This window comes from Bombina bombina, chromosome 8 (assembly GCF_027579735.1).
Source record: "Bombina bombina isolate aBomBom1 chromosome 8, aBomBom1.pri, whole genome shotgun sequence".
Lineage (NCBI taxonomy): Eukaryota > Metazoa > Chordata > Amphibia > Anura > Bombinatoridae > Bombina > Bombina bombina.
In genome coordinates, this window is record NC_069506.1 from 225,183,653 (window position 1) to 225,190,517 (window position 6,865).

General features: G+C 36.5%; 1 protein-coding gene across 1 annotated transcript in view; it reads right to left on the reverse strand.

Moving 5' to 3' along the window:
• LOC128638984 (guanylate-binding protein 1) overlaps nucleotides 1-6,551 on the reverse strand; it is a 273,065-nt gene extending 266,514 nt beyond the window's left edge. The window contains exon 1 of the mRNA XM_053691125.1: nucleotides 6,467-6,551. The gene's annotated coding sequence lies outside the window, so the exon portion shown is untranslated. The remainder of the gene's footprint in view (nucleotides 1-6,466) is intronic.
• Between the last annotated feature and the right edge of the window lie 314 nt (nucleotides 6,552-6,865).

Genomic DNA, 6,865 nt, shown 5'->3' on the forward strand with positions numbered 1-6,865 from the left:
GGCGGCTGAAGAGGTCCATCATCGGGCAGAAGTCTTCATCCTCATTCAGAAGGAGATCCGGACCGGTAGACATCTTTATCCAAGCGGCATCTTCTATATTCTTCCATCCAACGACGAGCGGCTCCATCTTCAAGACCTCCGGCGCGGATCCATCCTCTTCTTCCGACGTCCTAACACAGAATGAAGGTTCCTTTAAGGGACGTCATCCAAGATGGCGTCCCTCGAATTCTGATTGGCTGATAGGATTCTATCAGCCAATCGGAATTAAGGTAGGAAAATTCTGATTGGCTGATGGAATCAGCCAATCAGCTTCAAGTTCAATCCGATAGGCTGATCCAATCAGCCAATCAGATTGAGCTTGCATTCTATTGGCTGATTGGAACAGCCAATAGAATGCGAGCTCAATCTGATTGGCTGATTGGATCAGCCAATCGGATTGAACTTGAATCTGATTGGCTGATTCCATCAGCCAATCAGAATTTTCCTACCTTAATTCCGATTGGCTGATAGAATCCTATCAGACAATCGGAATTCGAGGGAAGCCATCTTGGATGACGTCCCTTAAAGGAACATTCATTCTGTGTTAGGACGTCGGAAGAAGAGGATGGATCCGCGCCGGAGGTCTTGAAGATGGAGCCGCTCGTCGTCGGATGGAAGAAGATAGAAGATGCCGCTTGGATGAAGATGTCTACCGGTCCGGATCTCCTCTTCTGCCCGGATAGGATGAAGACTTCTGCCCGATGATGGACCTCTTCAGCCGCCGCTTGGATCAAGACTTTAGCCGGAGGATGGACGTCTTCAGCCCCTGCTTGGGCTTGGATGAAGACTTCGGAGCCTGGACCGATCGGTGATACCCGGCGTGGTGAAGATAAGGTAGGAAGATCTTCAGGGGCTTAGTGTTAGGTTTATTTAAGGGGGGTTTGGGTTAGATTAGGGGTATGTGGGTGGTGGGTTGTAATGTTCGGGGGGATATTGTATGTTTTTTTTGCAGGCAAAAGAGCAGAATTCTTTGGGGCATGCCCTTAGTTAGTTTATTTAATTGTATTTATTTGTAGGTATTGTATTTAATTAATTTATTGATAGTGTAGTGTTAGGTTTAATTGTAGATAATTGTAGGTATTTTATTTAATTAATTTATTGATAGTGTAGTGTTAGGTTTAATTGTAACTTAGGTTAGGATTTATTTTACAGGTAATTTTGTAATTATTTTAACTAGGTAACTATTAAATAGTTATTAACTATTTAATAGCTATTGTAACTGGTTAAAATAAATACAAAGTTGCCTGTAAAATAAATATTAATCCTAAAATAGCTACAATATAATTATAATTTATATTGTAGCTATATTAGGATTTATTTTACAGGTAAGTATTTAGCTTTAAATAGGAATAATTTATTTAATAAGAGTTCATTTATTTCGTTAGATTTAAATTATATTTAACTTAGGGGGGTGTTAGGGTTAGGGTTAGACTTAGCTTTAGGGGTTAATACATTTATTAGAGTAGCGGTGAGGTCCAGTCGGCAGATTAGGGGTTAATAATTGTAGGTAGGTGGAGGCGACGTTGGGGGCGGCAGATTAGGGGTTAATAAATATAATATAGGGGTCGGCGGTGTTAGGGGCAGCAGATTAGGGGTACATAGGGATAATGTAGGTTGCGGCGGTGTACGGAGCGGCAGATTAGGGGTTAAAAAAAATATGCAGGTGTCAGCGATAGCGGGGGCGGCAGATTAGAGGTTAATAAGTGTAAGGTTAGGGGTGTTTAGACTCGGGGTTCATGTTAGGGTGTTAGGTGCAGACTTAGAAACTGTTTCCCCATAGGAAACAATGGGGCTGCGTTAGGAGCTGAACGCTGCTTTTTTGCAGGTGTTAGGTTTTTTTTCAGCTCAAACTGCCCCATTGTTTCCTATGGGGGAATCGTGCATGAGCACGTTTTTGAAGCTGGCCGCGTCCGTAAGCACCGCAGCCCTTCTGTGAACTCTAAATACCAGCGGTGTTTAAAAGGTGTGGGGGAAAAAAAGCCAGCGTTAGCTACGCGGGTCGTTACCGACAAAACTCTAAATCTAGCCGATAGTGTTAATTACTACTTCCCTGAAATTCAGCTGGCTTCAAAGGTCCGTTTTAGATTGCATGTCTGCTGTCTACACAGGGGGTCTGTGGTGCACTCAACTTTTTAGACAGGAAACCCAGATATGGATACACAAACCTGATAATTTCATGTGCTAAAATTACTTTGAAGTGGCCTATCTTTTTATCTACACAAATGTCTGCTCCTTTGTTCTTGAGACCTTCTGGCTTGTCAGAACAGTAGGAGGTCTAGCCTGTTCAGGAACATGTATAAAAGACCTGTATTTGCAATGGACAATTTTAACCATTTTTATATTTATAAATGGTTTCATATATAGATGAATTAATCAACATGATATCTATGTACATGGCTTCCAATGATGCCCCTGTTTCCGCACGAGCCCCAGTTTCCGCTGTTCCATAACTTGTCCGCCTGCTCTGAGGCCGCGGACATCAATTTGCCTGATCCTATACAAGAACAATAACTTATTGTGTAATGATAAATGCCGACAGCGTATGCTTTTGGCATTTATCGGTGTGCAGCGGACATGATCCGCTATATCAGATCATGTCCGCTTCCACATTAATAATTAGGCCCCCAAGCCTAGGAGTTCACTATAAAACATACTTGATAATGCAAACATTATAAAACAAGTACACAGTCCCATAAGCAAACAGACTGACATAAACATTTACTTGCACTCAACTATGAAATCTGAGAAATGTTAAGACATAAATTGTAATTCAAGTTCACAGTAACATTGGCTCAGTAACAGGTACATGTGACACGCAGCACTAAAAATAAACATGTGGATAATTGCATTAGGCTGTGCTTATGCTTGGATATATAAGGGGCACATTTTCAGGAGGGGCAACTGCCCCCACCACTACCAAGTCCCATGGATATAATTATCATATTTATTACAAAAGTAAACTGCACTGAAACTAAGCTATGATTCAATGGGTAGGGCACAGGTGCCACTTACATAATGATTTGCCCCTCCCTCACACAGTTTTTCCCCTACAAATATAAACCTCCTCAATCACTTCAACCTTTTTTGCTTTGCACTTTGACACCAAGCTCCTACAGTGTCAGAGAGTGTCCACGATAAATGCAGGCAGTGAGGTACGCTGAGACAGACTGTGAGCAAACAGACACCAGAATTGCATCACTTAAAGGGACACTGAACCCAATTTTTTTCTTTTGTGATACAGATAGAGCATGACATTTTAAGCAACTTTCTAATTTACTCCTATTATTAAATTTTCTTCATTCTCTTGGTCTCTTTATTTGAAATGTAAGTTTAGATGCCCGCCCATTTTTGGTGAACAACCTGGGTTGTTCTTGCTGATTGGTGGATAAATTCATCCACCAATAAAAAAGTGCTGTCCAGAGTTCTGAACTAATAAAAAAGCTCAGATGCCTTCTTTTGCAAATAAAGATAGCAAGAGAACGAAGAAAAATTGATAATAGGAGTAAATTAGAAAGTTGCTTAAAATTCCCTGCTCTATCTGAATCACGAAAGAAAAAATTTTTGGGTTTAGTGTCCCTTTAAGGAGGAGTAATATAAAAAATGTCATTAGTAACTTATTATCTATTGAGATTTAAAGTGAGAAAGTCTTCCTTAGACCCCAAAAGTGATTTTTTTGTTTGTTTTAATTTTAAAAGAAATTTAATAAAACATTTATTGTGGAATATAGGCACTGTTTTATGTGCCTAATAAAAATATATAAATATTTCATTAGTTCCTGATTCAAATTCCTAATATAGAAGTACATAAACCAGCAGAGATCACACATGCAGAATAGGGGGGGAGAAGTTCCTTTCTATCATTTATGCCAATTAAAGGGATTTGAAACCCAAAATGCTTTATTCATGATTCAGATAGAGCATACAATTTTTAAAAACTTTTCAGTATACTTCTATTATCCATTTTGTTTCGTTCTCATAACATTCTTTGTTGAACAGCATACCTAGGTAAGCGTTGAGCACATGTCTTGAGAATTATAGGACAGCAGTTTCTGCAGATGTATAACATTATTATAACTGCTGCCCTATAGTGCTTCAGACACGTGCACACTCCTGAGCCTACCTAACTGATTTTCAACAATGGATACAAAAAGTACAAAGTCAATTTGATAATAGAAATACTCTCTATCGAATAATAAAATAACTGTTTTATGTCCTTTAATTATAACAAAATCTTACATCTCAATTTAAAAGCAGGGACAAAATTCAATAAACATGAAAACAAAATAGTTTTTTGTTGTTGTTTTTTGACAGTCACAAGTATATTTCTGTTTGGGGAAAAACAAAAAAGAAACCAAATACATTATAAAATATCTATTTGATTGTAGCAATAAAGACCCCAAATCTTGCAAAATGCTTTATATTTGCAGTCACTGTTGTGGTGCACAATATACTTGTGCAAAACATATTTAAACATGTATTTTTAATCTGGCATTAGGGAAAATGTTCCATTAAGACTTTGTCTACTGATAAATTATGATCTACATTCTAGGCAGAGGGGACAGCTACTAAAGTTCTTTAAAAAATCTAAAATGAGTCAAATTGTATATCCACAGTAATGCAACGAGCAATAAATCAGAATTGTGTTTTTAATAGGTTATTTATAAACTGATTTAGAATACGATAGGGTGGATTGGCACCCCCTGATAGCGGCCAATTGGCAGCAAATCTGCAGGGAGTGGCATTGCACCAGCAGTTCTCTAGAACTGCTGGTGCAATGATAAATGCTGACAGCGCACGCTGTCTGCATTTATCGATGTGCAGCGGACATGATACGCTACATCGTATCATGTCTGCTTGCACATTAATAAATTGACCCCTAAGGGCTCACAAACCTTTAGAAATTTGTATCTAATATTTTTTTACAAAATCCAGCACTAAGGTGGGAATTTGTCTATATAAATCATTTGATAAGCTTTTTTAAATGATTGTGATCGAACCGTATGTAAAATTTAGACTAAACGTATGGTATAAATATAGATATGTTACAAGAAATATAAGATTATGTGGCATTAGAATAAGAGACATTACTTTTAAGAAATTTTAGAGTAAATGCAATGTGTCTGAGCTCCTGTGATTGAAGGGACATTATACAACACTTGAGTTTGTGTAAAAATTCTGATTTGTTTTATGCTCCTTTGAAAGGTCAAAAAGAAAAATCTGTAACCTAAGTCCTGCAAAATGCCTAAACCAGTTGTTTTTGGACTCTAGGGAGTGTGGGACAGAGCACAATTTTTACACAAAAGCAATAAATGTTCAATGTCCTTTTTAGAATATACAGCAATAGAATGAACACCATTCTCTCTAGTTAAAGTGAAAATATGCTGGTTTTGTATATATTTGAACTGTTTGTTATATAAAGGTTATGCTAAAAAAGGTTGCTTTTTTGTTTATCTTCAAGTTCTGCATTAAAGGGACATGAAACCCCAAAAATTTCTTTCATGATCCAGGTAGAGAATACAATTTTAAATAACTTTCCAATTTACTTCTATTTTTTAATTTATATCCTTCTCTTATTATCCTTTGCTGAAAGGTTTATCTAGGCAAGCTCAGGAGCAGCAGAGAACCTAGGTTCTAACTGTTGATTGGTGGCTGAATATATATATATATATCGATTGTGATTGATTCACCCATGAGTTCAGATAGAAACCATTAGTGCATTGCTGCTTCTTCAACAAATGATACCAAGAGAATAAAACAAATTAGATAATAGAAGTAAATTAGAAAGTTTCCATACTGAATATAAAGCACTGCAATATACACTGTGCATGCACTTATCTGCCATGCAAGCATGTGCACTGTGCTTATAGTAAGTGGCTGAATAATATAAACTGTTGAATCCTATAATCTTTTTTAAACCACATTTGTATTGCAAAGTTTGTTAAAATTATATGAACACTAGTGTGTCCTTCTAATGACAATCTGTAGTTTTGAAATAATAGTAAACTCTTCCCTTTTTAAAAACAGATCCAGAATGTTATTGATATTTTAGATCTAGTTCGGTTCATCAGTTGTAACATAGATGCGCTATAACTTACTTTTTAATATAGATATAAAATTCAAATATCACACACTCTGCCACCAACTTCAAAAGTCAATTATTAAAAAGTAATTTATATCTCATCTTTATTACAACTGATGAATGAAACTGCATTCCGGATCTAGTTTTATAAAGGGGAGAGTTTCTCAGCACGTTTAATAAACTGCAATGTAAAACAAATAAAAACATTTTTTTTTATAAGAGATAAATAAAATTGACAAGAAAAAAAAATAGAGAATATAGAGAAGAAAAAAACACAATTTAGTGACAAATAGTTAACAGATGTTAAAATAAAATATATATGCTTTGTAGATATTGCAATTGTACTTACATTTTAGGATCAGCTAATACTTAGAGGAAGCTTCAGTAATTCTTTTGTCTCCAGTAGAGTTGCTTGCTTTTTATAGGGATGTGAGAGCATTCCTTATTAATAATGAAAGTGAAAGCTCTTTCTTAAACTGGACAGCAGCCAATTTCTACAGCAGAGGCTTAGCAAGTATTTATATAAAGTTATAAATTTAAAGTGATAGTAAATCCTAACATTTGTGAAACCCTAGGATTTACCATTACAAATATGTTTAGTGAGGGGGCGCTCTACAGCTGAAGATATCAATAATCACTTCAAAAATACATTCGGCTAGATTTTTGCGTATAGGGAAAAAGCAGCGTTAAGCCTCATAATGCTGCTTTTTCACTACCGCTGGTATTATGAGTCTTGCAGATTTGGGGG